Genomic DNA, 17536 nt, shown 5'->3' on the forward strand with positions numbered 1-17536 from the left:
CCTTCACTCTTTCATTCCTCTTTTCTCCCGCCTCTGGAACAAACTCCCACACTCACTTCAATCACACTCCTCCCTCCAGGTCTTCAAAACAGCTGTTCACCACCATCTCTTATCTTCCCCCATCCAAAACCTTGATCTTTTCTACCCCCACTAATTCACCCCAGATCCACCTTGTTTGAAATTCCAACTTCTTTCCTGGAAGTCTTGGCAGTGTCCATATGTTTTATACCTCTCCCACCCCCCCCCCCCCTTTCCCATGCCTTCCCCCCAAAGCCCTCTCCCTCCCACAGTTCTCTCGATGTCTCCATGTCTCTCGGTCCCTGCTCTCAAATGTTGTGTTTGTGTCCTTCCCCCTCTCTCCCCATCTTGTCTACCGCTCCCGATGTTATTTGTTTTGTGTCTGTTTGTCTTTCTGTGTGATTAATGTTCGCTCTTTCACGAGCCTCGATCTTGTATACAAAAAAAAAAAAAAAAAAAAAACCCATTGGCTTCTTCTCTTGTCTCGTTATGCCAAGACAGCATATACCTCCATGGCTCTTCATTTAGCCATCGACCTTTTGCTCTATATTTACCTTCGTTATCAAGCGTGGATGGACATGTTGGGTGTGTGTCGAGGCCGAATTTATTATATGCTGGTGAAGATCCGGATATAGATCAGGTCTCTCCGTGGATACAAAATGAAAACCGTTCATCCTGATCTGATGATGTTTCCATTTGAAGACACAAATAATAAAGTTTTGTACTAATGTTCTTGTAATTAATAACATAACCAGTTCCTCGTTAGTATAGTGGTAAGTATCCCCGCCTGTCACGCGGGAGACCGGGGTGCGATTCCCCGACGGGGAGGTATTTTTTTAATGTTCTTAATCAGTCTCCGTGACGTCATGGTTGGAGCATCCGCTTTGCTTCGTTGCTACTCTTGGTGAAATATCACCCGATTGGGTGAAATCGGTTCGAGTCTGGTGATCTGGTGGAAGAAATCGAAATTGGTCGAAATCTGGTGAAATATCAACAATACGAGGGGGCGGGGCATGTTAAGTAGTTAAGAACCAACAGGAAGCCAGTTCAGGGCACCGCCGATGGGGCCGCAGTCAGCCACATCACCAGTACAACACCATGACAGTCAAACATCACTGATCTCTATAGCGATGTTCACTGTTTATAAACAAAGCCACCATATCCGCGCATGCGCAGCAGCCTGGTTGGCAAAAGCGCAGTTTTCGTTTTGCACAATGGCGTCGCTCGACACACATGTGATCGTTTCGGAGTATTTTAATAGTCTTGACACTGTTGCAAAATCTCGGTACAAATCGAAGTTGAGTTATAGGAATGGTGAGGATATTCATCCTGATCCATTTGCATTGAAAGGATGGCAAAACAATCCATCTTGCTGGCCAGATTTGAACTACGGCGACGTGTACACGTACTTGATCGACACACCGGGTATCTACACAAGGGAGTCACTGAAGGCATTCAGGTCACTATAGAAGCATACAATTTTTTTTAAAGTGGTCATGTGAAGCCACTGTGGTATCATACGATCAGGAATGATGTACCATTCTGCTTTATCAAAGGCAAAGTCATACCATCACAGCGTCTCAACAACAAACCTCATGAGGCCTGGGTGTGTGTGGGGAAGAAGGAAGAACTGCCACTGCCACTTTAAAACTGCTGGCAGTGATGACCGGTTTACTCGCACCCACTTTTGATACAACCCCACTTTTGATACAACCCCACTTTTGATACAACCCCACTTTCATTGGACATGCTTTGACACAACCCCCTTGGATACAACCCCGATACACACACACACACACACACCCACACAAACACACGCACACATACCCCCACCCCAAACACACATGCACACACCAAACCCCCGCCCCCCCACACACACATCCCTCCCACCCCCAACACCCACACCCACACACACATCCACACATGTCAATCAATGCACTGATTGCAGAAAAAGCTATTTTAAAAAGAAAATTAACCTGAAATTGCAGAGACAGAATTATTTATTTTATCTGAGAAGCCAAACGATTCTTCTTCTTCTTTAGTTTCTCACAACTTTGTGTGAAATGCGATCTAGTTAAAAAAAAGCCAGAATTTGACCAAATCTGTTTCATTTGTTTGTTAATATACCTCACCTATTGACAAATCTTCAATTGGAATTTCATTTGAGGTTGAAATGACCGGGGGAGATCGTGTGATAGTGATCACGCCTTGGGCGGACAAAATGGTGCGTTTCTTCTTCTTTAGTTGCTCACAACTTTGTGTCGAATGCGATCAAGTTAAAAAAAGTCAGAATTTGACCAAATCTGTTTCATTCGTTTGTTAATATACCTCATCTATTGACAAATCTGCAATTGGAATTTTATTTGAGGTTCAAATGACCGCGGGAGATCGCGTTATCGTGATCACGTCCTGGAAGGACAAAATAATGCGTTTCTTCTTCTTTCAACAATAAAGACTTATAACTTCGAGACCGTACATGGAGAGTGGCTCTGGAATTCTATAGAACCTTATTCCCGAGTTCTTTTCAAATCTATTTGTGCAATTAACAACACAGCAGCTCACAGGCATTGTCCTTGAAATGGTGTCACGTCAATGATCGTAAAACTTCACCACTTAGAGACGGCCAGCATGGTTGGTGTGTTGCCAACCAAAACAAAGAGCATGGTCACGTGATCGGGTACGTGACGTCACGGTAAACATCGCTATACTAACTGGATAGGAAGGGAAGCTCATTTTTTGAAGCCATTTGTCCGCCATTTTTGTTCCCCCACGATTCCCCAAAACGAATGTCATTTACCGATGTAATGTGATTCCTCTTCTTCATTCAACTCGACAGCTGCGGTTTTTATAACCGTAAGCAGCGTACGATGGCATTTCATCAATCCTGTAATAATGCTTTTTCAACCCTGGAACGGATTAAAATCAATTCGGAATGGAATAAAATAAAGTGGGAAGGTGGAATTTTCGTAGGAAATATGCTGATAATTAAATATTAAATTCTTTAAATTCCCTCTAATTAAATATTAAATATTAAATAAATTAAATATTCTAATAATAAATAATAATATTAAATATTAAATAATTAATTACTTAAATATAATTAAATAAATTAATTAAATATTAAATAATATTAATATTAAATATTAATAGTAATTAAATATTCTTTAAAAATTTAAAGAATAGGAAAATAGGACTGCGTTTACTTTTTCATGGCTGATAATATAACATGGATCTGCAAAATAAATTGGTATGTGAATACTTGTATATCATATTTGTAGTCAAGTGTTGGTTTTGTTTTGTTTTGTTTTTTCATTCCACATGACACAATATTCTTACTGAAGTGAGTACCATTGAAAATAAATTGCATCCATTTATCAAAGAATCAGAATCAGAAGAGTATAGTGAAAACAAACTTCTGAGATATACTTCTGGGCGGAGAAACATGATGGTCATATTAAATATTTTTGTTATTCTCCTCCAAGACATGTCAGGATATTGCCAAATTATGATAAATTATAATTACAGAATATAAAATAGCAACATGTGTACAGGACGGCATCTTACCTCACAGCAACTTGCTGTCTAAAGTCAATTTGAATCGCATGTTTTGTTGAAATTTCGATTAAATTATTTTATAAAATATAGCAGGCATTGTCTTTTGATAAAGACAATGAACGGACGCAGATTTTCTGGGGGAACCAATATGGCGACAAAGCTACTTCCGGTGACTTCACAGCGAATGGACCGATTAGCGTTGATTTGGCGTCCAGCCTCCAATCCAGTTAGTGTAGAGATCAGTGGCAAACATCGTGCGAGGACCTTTGATTGACAAGGGGGAGGGGCATACAAGAAGCGGGCCACACTGATTGGCCACCGACAATCGAAGTGCGACCAATGACACCTCGGCAAATCAGTGAAGGAGGCGCAAACATTCGGCCAATCGGTGCGGAGGGCAAAAAAGACCTACCAACAAGCTGCGCACTGATTGGAGGGAAGGGCCGGTGACGTCAGACCACGGCAAATGATGAGGCCGTTTTGCAAACATTACGCAACTCTTTTCGTTAAAAAAGTTTGTTCGACAGTTCATTTGTCAATAAAGTTTGTATCGTAAACAATATTTACAAGTTTGTTATCATTTAGCAGTCGATATCCAATGAACACTTGGCATTTGGTGAAATCTACTTCAATTTGGTGAAATTTAGGCACCCGATTGGTGAAATTGGAAAAACCCGAGTGGCAACACTGCCGCTTTGAGTCTGAGAGGTCGGCAGTTGGAATCCCGGCTGAGTCATAGCAAAGACCTTTTTAAAAAGGTTCTTCCTGCCTCCTTGTTTGACACGATCACATTTTTTTTTACTGGCAAAGGTACCCGATGTTGCCAGGCAACGCTGGATCCCTCATACCACTCCTTCCTTCCTCCCCACACCCCTTCCTCCTCCCCCACCAACTCCACCACTCTTCTCTTCCTACTCCCCTTCCCCTCCCTCTTCTCACCCCTCCCCCACCAAACTCCTACCTCTTCCCCGCATTCCCCTCCCTCCGAACTCAGACCCCACCTTCCCCTTGCCTCCTCCCTTCCCACCCCACCTCACTCCAGACTCCTACAAAACCATTCCCCTCCCTCCTCCGCCTGTTCCCCTCCCAACTCCAACCCCACCATTTCCCCTCCCTCGGGACTCCCACTCCTTCCCCTCCCTAGGGACTAACCACCTCTTCCCCTCCCCTGGGACTCCCACCTCCTCCCCTTCCTCATCGCATCCTTCTCCTTCCGGTTCAATCCTCCTCACAGCCTCCTCCTCACAGCCTCCCCTTCCCCCCACACCCTTCTTCCTCCTTCTCCCTTCTCCCTCCTTCTCCCCTTCCTCATCCCATCCTTCTCCTTCCGGTTCCCTCCTCCTCACAGCCTCCCTCCCCCCACAACCCTTATCCCCCCCCCCACCCTTCTCCTCCCCCCACACCCTTCTCCTCCCCCCACACCCTTCTCTCCTTCCCTCCTCCCCAGGCCCAGCCTCCTCCCACCCTCCTCCTTCCACCCTCCTCGTCACTAACTCTAGTAACAGTGAATAAAACATTTTAAACCAAGTTTGGGAAAAAGAAACAATTGTAGCGGTTCCCGCTGAATGTACACAATCGCCTTGCACCTGCCAGGACGCGGCCAGGGTGCGATCGCCATGCCGGGCTCGTCCGGACGGGCCCAGACGCGCCTCTCCTGGGAATGCCCGGACTCGCTGTTCCCGGGCACGCCCGAACCTCCCGGGCACGCCCGGTCTCGTCTTTCCCGGGCATGCCCGCTCTCGCCTTTCCAGGGCTCGCCCAGAGCGCTCGGGCACGCCCAGCCTCGACTTGCCAGGCCGCGTCCAGGACGCCCGGGCATGTCCAGACTCGCCTTTCCAGGACTCGCCCTTGACACACGGGCATGCCCGGTCTAGGTTTTCCCGGGCAAACGCCCGGGCATAAATGTGTATATATATTGCTGCCCGATAAACGGGCTTTTCAGAATACCTGAGCTGTTTTGTTTCAAAAAAGCAACTCGGACGAATTCCGTCTTTGGTCGCGTCAATTCTTTCGACTCGCGTTGGAGCGCAGCTCCTTCACTGGTGACCTACCGACATGGACACGGCAGTGACTCTTAAACTGCCTACCTTCTGGGAGGCTCACGCGGCTGTTTGGTTCACCCAGGCGGACTCCCAGTTCGCCCTGCGAGGCATCACCGCGGACGACACCCGCTTCCACCACGTCGTGGCAGCGCTCGGTTCCGCCACCGCGGCCCGCGCCCTGAGCCTCCTCGAGCACCCGCCGGCTGCCGACAAGTATGACGCGCTGAAGACGCTCCTCCTCGACGCTTTCGCCCTCTCACCGGCGGCATGCGCACGGCGCCTGCTCGACCTGCCCGAGCTCGGCGACACGCGCCCGTCCGAGCGCATGGACTATATGCTCTCGTTGCTCGGTGAGCACTCTCCGGATTTTCTGTTCCGCGAGCTGTTCCTTCGCCAGCTGCCTCACCCGGTACGCCTTGCCCTGACTGGCACGTCGATCACCGATCCCCGCGCCCTCGCCAGGGAAGCCGATAAGATCTCCTCGGCGGGCCAACACATCGGCGCGGCTACCTGGAGCCTGCCGCCGTCCGAGGCGACGCCCGAGCGCCCTGCGCGGTTGGAGGCCGAACTGCCGGTGCAACTGGCGGCTGCCACGCCGCGCCGACCGCTTCCGACACGACGGCCGGGGCCTCCACCTGACCAGGCGTGGTGTTATTACCACGCCAGGTTCGGACACAAGGCTCGGACGTGCCGACCCCCGTGCACTTTCGGCAAGTCGGGAAACGGCCGGGCCGGCATTCATTCCCAGCCATGAGCGCCGGCCACTCGGGCAACTTGCTTTTTATTCGGGACAAAGCATCCGGGCGGCGTTTCCTTTGTGACACCGGCGCGCAACTGAGCGTCATACCTGCCTCTGAGCAGGACAGGCGGGACGCCGTTTGCGGCCCCTCTTTGGTCGCTGCTAATGGCTCGGCCATACGCACTTTCGGCCCGCGCGACGTCACCCTCTGCTTCGGCAGCCAGCGCTTTCAGTGGACCTTTGTGACCGCCTGCTTCCCCATGGCTTTGCTGGGCGCCGACTTCCTCTGCGCGCACGGGCTGCTGGTCGACGTCAAACGTCGTCGCCTTGTCAACGCCGAGACCTTCAGCTCCCTGGCGTGCACGATGAGCAGCTCCGCGCCGACCGAACTGGCGTGCGCCCTCCCGACGGCGAACGAGTTCGCTCGCCTGCTCGCGGAATTCCCGGCCCTCACGCGGCCGATGTTTTCGGCCGTCGCAGTGCGGCATGGGATCGAGCACCACATACCCACTACGGGCCCGCCGGTCTACGCCAGGGCCCGCCGCCTCGACCTGGCCAAGCTCGCCATGGCAAAAGCCGAGTTCGACGCGTTGGAGCACCTCGGCATCGTGCGGCGCTCCAATAGCACGTGGGCCTCACCACTGCACATCGTGCCAAAGCCGGGGGGCGGATGGCGCCCGTGTGGCGACTACCGCCGCCTCAACGACGCTACCACCCCCGACAGGTACATGATCCCGCACATCCAGGACTTTTCCGCCCGTTTGGCGGGACGGGTCATATTTTCCAAAATTGACCTGATACGGGGATACCACCAGGAACCTGTCCGGGTGGCCGACGTCCCGAAGACGGCCGTCATCACGCCGTTCGGCCTGTTCGAATTTTTGAGGATGCCGTTTGGCCTCAAGAACGCGGCCCAGGCGTTCCAGCGCTTAATGGACGGCGTGCTGCGCGACCTGCCATTTCTTTTCGTCTATCTGGATGACATCCTCGTCGCCAGCACGTCCCGCGCCGAGCACCTCCTCCACCTCCGAACACTGTTCGGTCGCCTCAGCGAGCACGGCTTAATTGTCAACCCGGCCAAATGCCACTTCGGCACGACGACAGTTGACTTTTTGGGCCACCGCATCACCAAGACCGGGGCCGTGCCGCTGCCGACCAAGGTCGAGGCCATCACCACGTTCCCGCGTCCCCGTTCCATCAAGGCCCTACAAGAGTTCCTCGGCATGGTGAATTTTTATCACCGATTCGTGCCCCGCGCTGCTCAGCTCATGCGGCCCCTTTACGAGGCCCTCCGGGGCAAGCCGGCCAAGCATGACATCGTTTGGTCCGCGGCCATGGACGCGGCCTTCGCGAGCGCAAAACGGGCCCTCGCCGACGCAACGCTGCTGGCTCACCCGGTGCTCAACGCGCCCATCGCCCTCACTACGGACGCCTCCAACTACGCGGTGGGCGCCGTCCATGAACAATGGGTGAACGGGGTTTGGCAGCCACTCGCTTTTTTCAGCTCCGGCCGAACGAGTTAAAATACAGCACGTTCGACCGCGAGCTGCTCGGTCTATTCCTGGCCGTTCGCCATTTCCGACACCTCCTGGAGGGCCGCCCGTTCACGGCTTTCGTCGACCACAAGCCGTTGGTCTACGCAATGGCCAAAGTCATGGAGCCGTGGTCGGCCCGCCAGCAGCGCCACCTCTCCGCCGTGTCGGAATTCACCACGGACATCCGGCACGTCGCCGGCAAAGACAACGCCGTGGCCGACTGTCTTTCTCGGGCCAGCGCGAACGCGGTCCACCTCGGCGTGGACTTCGCGCTCATAGCGGCCGACCAGACCACCGAAACCTCGGTGCAGGCCCTCCGGGCGGCGGACACGGGCCTCCGCCTGGCCGACGTCCCCTTCGCGGGCACCGTCCTGCTCTGCGACGTCTCCCAGGGCCAGCCTCGCCCCATCGTGCCCGTTTCCTGGCAGCGCCGCATCTTCGCCTCCATCCACGGCCTTTCTCACCCCGGCCGGAAAGCTTCTCAGAAGCTGGTGTCGCTGCGTTTCGTCTGGCATGGCCTTCGACGGAACGTCCGCGACTGGGCCAACGCCTGCATGGCCTGCCAGCGGGCCAAGGTCCACCGCCACACCCAGGCCCTGCTAGCACCTTTCACTGTGCCTGCACGGCGTTTCGACCACGTCCACGTGGACCTGGTGGGTCCCCTGCCCCCATCGCGGGGGTTCACCCACCTGCTCACCATGGTGGACAGGACCACCAGGTGGCCGGAGGCCGTGCCCCTCACCTCCACCACCACCGCCGACGTGGCGCAGGCGTTCATCGCCACCTGGGTCGCGCGCTTCGGTGCACCGGCGGACATCTCATCCGACCGCGGCCCACAGTTCACGTCCGAACTTTGGGGCGCAGGCGCCCGCTCGTTGGGGGTCACGCTGCACCGCACCACAGCCTACCACCCCCAAGCCAACGGGTTGTGCGAGCGGTTTCGCTCCATGAAGGCCGCACTCATGGCCGGCCTTCAGGACGACGGTTGGACCGACCGGCTGCCGTGGGTCCTTTTGGGCCTCCGCACGGCCCCCAAAGAGGACCTCCGGGTGTCCGCCGCCGAGCTCGTCTACGGCCAGCCGCTCCGCGTCCCGGGCGAGTTCGTGCCCGACGCTACCAGTCCCTGGTCCGCCGCACACCAGCGCTCGGACCTCCAGGAGGCCGCCCACCGATTTGCCCCCGTGCCAACGTCCCGCCACGGTGGCCCCCAGTCCTATGTCCCCCCGGCGCTTCGCACAGCGGAGTACGTCTTTGTGCGTCATGACGCGCACCGGGGGCCACTCCGGCCGCTGTACGACGGGCCCTTCCGGGTCCTGCGACTGGGCGACAAGTCCTTCGTCGTCGACGTCGGCGGCCGGTCGGACCGGATCTCTGTGGACCGCCTCAAACCGGCGCACGTGGACATCGACCGACCACCACGGTTGGCCCTTCCTCTGCGGCGAGGCCGCCCCCCGTCTACAGTTCCCCCCGCTCGACCACCCACCACCGGATCGCACCCCTCCCCCCCCCACGACCCTCCAGGGGTCGCTTCGGCCGGGTCACCCGTACCCCCCTTAAATTGACCCTGCCGGTGCAGGTCGATTCTGGAGGGGCGTGTGTAGCGGTTCCCGCTGAATGTACACAATCGCCTTGCACCTGCCAGGACGCGGCCAGGGCGCGATCGCCATGCCGGGCTCGTCCGGACGGGCCCAGACGCGCCTCTCCTGGGCATGCCCGGACTCGCTGTTCCCGGGCACGCCCGAACCTCCCGGGCACGCCCGGTCTCGTCTTTCCCGGGCATGCCCGCTCTCGCCTTTCCAGGGCTCGCCCAGAGCACCCGGGCACGCCCAGCCTCGACTTGCCAGGCTGCGTCCAGGACGCCCGGGCATGTCCAGACTCGCCTTTCCAGGGCTCGCCCAGAGCGTCCGGGCATGCCCGCTCTCGCCTTTCCAGGGCTCGCCCAGAGCGCTCGGGCACGCCCAGCCTCGACTTGCCAGGCCGCGTCCAGGACGCCCGGCCATGTCCAGACTCGCCTTTCCAGGACTCGCCCTTGACACCCGGGCATGCCCGGTCTCGGTTTTCCCGGGCAAACGCCCGGGCATAAATGTGTATATATATTGCTGCCCGATAAACGGGCTTTTCAGAATACCTGAGCTGTTTTGTTTCAATAAAGCAAATCGGACGAATTCCGTCTTTGGTCGCGTCAATTCTTTCGACTCGCGTTGGAGCGCGCAGCTCCTTCACAATTTTCATAAAACCCCCGTTCGATTTTTCCCAACCCGAGTTATGTTGTTGTCACGTGTCGTGTCGAAATCTGTCCTCTGAGGGATGAAATTAATCGAACCCGAACCCGAATAAGTCATGGTATCCATGTTTATCCTCGTCACCATGAAATGGATCTGGGGTGTGTTCATTTGCCAAGATTCTTGTGGAACGCTCGCCAATTGGCAAATATGAAATAAGCACTCAATTCAAAACCGTTGATATGGAACGGCTTGGCAACCGCGAGCTATCTGTTTGGTACCCGAACACACCTGGACACCTTAACAGTACCCAGTCGAGATACTAAAGCAGGGTAAGATAAATCACCCATCCATAAACCCATACAAAGAGTGAAGTACACACTGGAGCAGAATGTCCGCCATTTTGATAATCAGCTTTTCTGCGGCGTACCATGAAATGACCACAACGTCGCTAACCGAACACTGAATGACGAAATCGAAGCTTTCTTTTTATTTTCCTTTTAGTGTAAACGAGGGGATAGGAGGGAATATTAATTTAATGGCAAACATATTTTTACGGCGAAGCCCGTAGGGTAATGCCTCTGGAACAGCGTCCGTCGGTCCTGACGGTGTAATGTGTGTATGTGACTATGTGTGTATGTGACTCACAAACATCCACCAATCAGAGCTGAGGACCTGGTTACGTGACAGGGGAACAGCAGTTCCTCCACGTTACCACGTACCAGCTCCATTCCCGACTCCGCCATTGTTGGACTATGGGTCTTGTTTCTAGCTCGTTTTCGTGGAAATGAATGTGATTAATTGCATTCTCAGTGAAATGTTTAGTTTGGTGACACGATGGTAGAATGACCGGGGGTAAAATGAACAACAACAAAAACCACTATGTTTAAACTGCAACAAGAACGCGCAAATTCCAGGGATAGTGTTAATTTGTCTGTTTATTTTTTTGTATTTAATTTAAAATTTTACTTTCTCATAATTTTGTTTTGAGGGGGAGGGATGGGTACGAAGTAAAAATATATGGCATCGATACATATTCCTCTTTCATTTGTATTGAGACTTGTGTTCATAGATCTAGCGCCCTACCACCACTCCAAACACACATATACAAACACACACATACACACACACATACATACATAAACACATATACAAACACACACATACACACACACATACATGCATACATAAACACATATACAAACACACACATACACACACACATACATGCATAAACACACACATACATACACACAAACACATACACACACACATACATACATAAACACATATACAAACACACACATACACACACACACACATACATACATAAACACATATACAAACACACACATACACACACACACACATACATACATAAACACATATACAAACACACACATACACACACACATACATGCATAAACACACACATACATACACACAAACACACACACACACACACACATACACACACACACATACACACATAAACACACACATACATACACATAAACACATACACACGCACACACACATACACACACACACATACATACATAAACACATATACAAACACACACATACACACACACACATACATACATAAACACATATACAAACACACACATACACACACACACATACATACATAAACACACACATACATACACACAAACACACACACATATATACACACACACACATACATACATAAACACACACATACATACACATAAACACATACACACACACACACACGCACACACACATACACACACACATACATACATAAACACACATACATACACACAAACACATACACACACACATACATACATACACACACATACATACGCACACATGCACACATACATATACACACACAAACATACATACATACATAAACACACACATACATACACACAAACACATACATAAACACACACATACATAGACACAAACACATACACACACACACACACACACACACACACACGAACACACACATACAAACACACACATACACACATACATATACACACACATACACACACAAACACATACACAAACACACACATACATACACACATACACACAAACACATATACATATACACAGTACACACACACGCACCAAAACACACACATAAACACATACACAAACACACACATACATACACACACATACACACAAACACATACACAAACGCACACACACATACACATACAAACACACACATACACATACATATACACACACATACACATACATACATACATACATACATACACACACGCAAACACACATACACACACGTACACACGTACACACACACACACACACACACACACACACACACACACAGATTAATTACAAGGAATGTACATTGCAACACAATTGTTAGCAAATTTAAATACCTGGGCACCATTATTGATAACAAGTTAACTTTTGATGGAAATACTGATGCTGTGTACAAGAAATCAATGCAAAGATTGTATCTTCTCAGGAAGTTGAATTCATGTGGTGTAGGCCACGTGTGATGCGGGTGTTGACAAATTCCTCACTGATTAATGTTTTGTCATTTAATTTGATTTCCTGGTACAGTTTTTTTTTTTTTTTTTTGTATACTGAATCGAGGCTCGTGAAAGAGCTGACATTTACTTCACAAACAAATCAACCAGACAAACAAAATATACAAAAAGAGGGAGCGGAAGACAAGAGAATGGGAAGCACGCAAACACTTGAGAGCACACAACATTTAAGAGCAGGGAGATGTGTGGGAGTTAGGGTGGGAGAAGTATAAAACACAAGGACACCAAGGACTTCCAGGACAGAAGTTGTTATTTCAAAAAGTGGAATTGGGGTGAAATTATCGGGGATAGAAAAGATCAAGGTTTTGGATGGGGGAAGATAAGAGATGGTGGTGAACAGCTGTTTTAAAGACCTGGAGGGTGGAGTGGGATTGAAGAGAGTGAGGGAGTTTGTTCCAGAGGCGGGAGAAAAGAGGAATGAAGGAGTGAAGGGGAGCAGAGAGTCTTGATTTTGGCAGTTTAACCATAAGAGGGTTGCAGGCAGATCTTGTGCGACCTGTAGGAATATTTGCGGGACAGAGCCCAGAGAGAGCTGGGGGGGCAAGGCCAGAGAGGAGTCGGTAGAAGACGGAAAGACCACCAACCTGCCTGCGGTGAGTGAGTGAGAGGCCCTTGGAGTTAGCTTCATCGCGGGAGATTCCAATGATTCTGAATGCTTTGCTTTCAACAGCGTGAAGACGAGCTAGGTGTGAGGCAGGAGCACCAGCCCAGAGTTATCTTAATGTGCGGAATAAGTCACGATTGAGAAAGGTCATTGTACTGGCATTTAAAGCTGTAGGTGGGCCTTCAACCAGTCTGGAGTCTCTATACTTGCGGGCACTGAAAAGGAAGGCGGTTCAGGTGTGTGCTGATGAAAGTCATTTCTTGAACGGACTTTTTGAAAAACTGCCATCAGGGAGACGCTTTCGTGTAAGGAGGGTGAAGAAGAACATTTTCAAAAGGTCATTTGTACCATGTGCAATGCAAATGCTAAATTCAAATTCGTAGACATTTTGCTGTTTAGTCCATGTTCCATATTTTATATTTATTTTATATTTTATATCTTTTTATATTGTTTTCTTATTCCCTTTGTGTTTTATGTTTTAATGATGGTCAACTTACGGTGTCACCAAAGAATAATTTCCCTGAATATGGGACAATAAAGATTTATTATTATTAGCAGCAAAACTTTCAGTCTATGCACTTCATTCACACAATCGAGATTACATCCACATCAATCTTCTCTCACAATCCTTACTCGCACAGTCTTGGCTGGCTTTTCTTTCTTCAGTCTTACATTTCCAAAACACCACCATGCACGTCACCACCATTCACTTTAAATGGCCTCACTCAGTACATGGATTGTCATTTTAAAATTCTGTTACGTTGATGGGGGGTAGGTGAAAGCTTACCGTAGGAAAGGTAGGATAGTATAATTGTAGCATGGACCGTGGACGTGTAGGATAAATCTCGATGTACTTAAGTAGGGAAACTGTAGCTTAAGATTGTTTATGTGTTCTTCACACGGAAGGGGCGGGTGGAGGGGTGAAGGCATGCTAATTAGTGTGGGGATTAAGGTGAGTTTTCCCCAGTATATGATTTCCCCCTGTGATCAATCACTAACATTATGTAGCAGCGCCGGCCCAATGAACATTCACGGCAAGTAAGCAAGTCCACACGAACCACTGAGATGTCTCCTATCATTCAATAAAAACCTTTCATGTGAAAAGGATAATCATGTGAAATTCAAAACGTAGTCGTTAGATTTGCGTATCCCTACATCAATGATAATAAAACACTAATATAATACATGTAAAAAAAGTCTGTGTAGCTAAGTTCATTTTTTTCATTTGCATACAAAAAGACTAAAAAACGATGTCTCAAATTCGGCATGTTTTATGATATGGTAATTTACGTCTTGCATGTCCCATGTTCATAAATGCAATTTAAAAAAAAAAGTTTTCTAAAAGGTTAAGTGTGATTGAAAACCAAAAATGACCAAGAAAAAAAAAGAACAGAAAGTGTACGCAAAGAGCACATTGAATAACATCTTGAACATTTGGGAACTCAAAATATAAATGGGATAAATCATATACAAGCGTGATAAGCTTGTGTAATTGCTTATTAAAATGGCGGCCGAGCACTTCCATTGGATACTTCCAGTGCACGGCCAAGTGGTTTATCTTGCGCTGCTTTGCAGTGTACACTATACAGTATGCATACAAAACGCTCTCAAAAAGACAGTTTAAAATAATTAGACGTCAACTATTAATCACAAGTATCGCAGGTCCGAATAGAATGACACCCTATCCTATGGAGGTATGAATTAAGATGACAGTGCAAAATGAGGGATGACAGCCTTGCTTACATAAATACACTTAGTTAAAAGAATTGGTAGTTTATTAACTTTATCAGATTAAACAGGTTATTTAGTCCACCAGCTCCAATCCTCAAATCAGAACACAGATTTTGATTATATTGTATATATGTACTTTAATTAGTCTGTGAGAGGCCATCGTGGAAAACCGCATCTTATAAAGCATAAATCGCTCCAAGATCCTAATTTGAAAACTATAGCACATATAAAAGTGATGTATACAGCGATTTGTAGGAATGAAGATCAGACATTCGATGATGTGAATGATTAAAGTGAAAAAAAAAAAATTTGGAGCACTTAATTATGCAGAAACTGTTGCGGCCTGTGTGGTGCAAATGAAGAAGAAGAAGTCTTCGTAGGCGTGGGACATATGGGATGCCTATTTACGGGCAAGCGCTCGGTCAGAGAGGGGGTCATTATCTTGTCTGCTGAATGAGTTATGCAGAGATCAGCAACAACAACAACAACAGGCGTTTTAAGGCCATTTTCCCTGCTAGAGCGGGGGTTAGCCTTGCGGGCCCCATGACAATCTTCTCCATTTTGCCCTATTTTCTACATCTCCCCTTGTTAACCCCCTTGCCCGCATTTCTTCTTCCACCATCTTTAGCCAAGTCTTTCTCGGTCTTCCCCGTCCTCTACTTCCTTCGACATTCATTTCCATCACTCTTCTCAACCAGTCACTTTCATCCTTCCTCAATACATGACCAAACCATCTCAACCTGTTCCTCTTCACAGCATCAATCACAGGCAATATTCCCATCATCTTTCGCAATTCATCATTTGTCTTCCTCTCTCTCAACGACACTCCACACATCCACCGAACCATTCGCATTTCCACCCTTTCCAGCCTTCGTTGCTGCTCTACGTTCATTACCCATATCTCGCTCCCATAAATCATAACACTTCTCACACATGCAGCATACACCTTTCCCTTCAGCTTCAACGACACTCCCCTCCTCATCAGCACGCCACTCAGTTCCCGAACCTTCTTCCATGCACATGTCACTCTAGCAACCGAGCTGTGACTTATGCAGAGACATCTCTTTATGCAGGGATGAGCGCTGGATCTTATTGGTAAGAAGTGACTGGGATTCGTAACTAATGTTTAAAATGCTTGGCTTTGCTTTATAATGCTTTATTAGATTTTTAGGACTGATGATATTATTGCCTGTTGTGTAGGATGCCAAAGATAGATTTGAATAAAGCCTCGTATCTTGTAGTGAGGTTTTGAAAGTTTTTCAACACAGCCTGTTCCAGTTTTTGAGCAGGCCGAAACAAAGCTTAAGAGTTCTGCGAGGGAAAGTCAAGGTCATATAGTGGACTGACCAAGGATAAAGAATGCTTTTGTTTTAATCTAATAAGCTGGTTAATTATCTTCTAAAAGGGTGTTCTAACACACCCAAACACCCGGTTTTCATTAATGCACCTCCTTGGACTTCCCTTAGTATGGATGCAAAGTTTTGGGCTGCTAGGTTTCATGGTTTTGGAGTTATGGAGGAAACACACACACACCCTGATTGACTGAATGACTGACTGACACAGATTCTCTTTGATTTATTAATGATACAAAGTCAAGGCTCATGGAAGAGCTACAGATCAGGGCGCAACATAACAGAAGCAATAGCAGGGGGAGTGGGGGAAATAGATGGAGGAGGGGTAGGGGAAAATTCAAGGGGTGGACAAGATGGATATGCTCGAGAAGCAAAATTTTGGGAAGGGTGGTTTAAGTGGTGTAGAAAAGATGGTTTTAGATGGGGAATGATTTGAGATGGTGATTAATAGGATTTAAAAGGGAGAGAGCAAAGACAAAGAGAACCACACGTTGGCAACAATTGTGCAGGCTTTGATGGGCCGAAAATGGCCTCCTGTGTTGAATCTACTTGTGAGGGAACCACCATTCGGCGAGATTTTTTTCTGCCAATTTCCGGCTGTATCTAGAATCCAGCTAGGAATTTCGGAATTAAAATTTGAATCAATAATGGGAAGAAAAATATGCAGAGTTGACTTCTTTAACATTGACCTAATTTTAAAGGTCATGACCTAATTATAGACATTTTAACATTTTTCACCATAACTCAACTGAGGTTTGTCCGATCGGAACAAAATTACCCTCTCTGGATAGCCTTGAGTAAGATGCATTTACGCTTGATTTACATCATACCCTCCGAGTTAAAGGTCAAGGTCATATGGTGGCCAAAATAAATGCGTATTTTGTCATCACTCAATTTTTCCATGGCAGAATCTCAACGACCACTTGGGCTTTCAAGATGTTCTTGTATCATAATAGCGTACCTGCACTGAAGTTGTGTGCCTGATATTTGATGTGTCCTTCATCTACTTTTTTCGAGTTGTGACCTAATTAACTAAACACACGTTTTTAATCATAATTTGAATAATGATTTCTCCGATTTTCATGATAGGTTTTATGGATAAATTGTTTATAGTTATATATCATGGACACATTTCCTTCATTTA

The 17536-nt window shown here is 48.5% G+C and overlaps 1 non-coding gene across 1 annotated transcript; it reads left to right on the forward strand.

The window, feature by feature from the left end:
* The first annotated feature begins 774 nt into the window (after positions 1-774).
* On the forward strand, positions 775-846 carry TRNAD-GUC (transfer RNA aspartic acid (anticodon GUC)). Its single transcript has one exon. It is a non-coding gene; the product is annotated as a tRNA-Asp (tRNA).
* The last annotated feature ends 16690 nt before the right edge of the window (positions 847-17536 follow it).

Source organism: Myxine glutinosa, chromosome 8 (assembly GCF_964187855.1).
Source record: "Myxine glutinosa chromosome 8, kmMyxGlut1.1, whole genome shotgun sequence".
Classification (NCBI taxonomy): Eukaryota; Metazoa; Chordata; class Myxini; order Myxiniformes; family Myxinidae; genus Myxine; species Myxine glutinosa.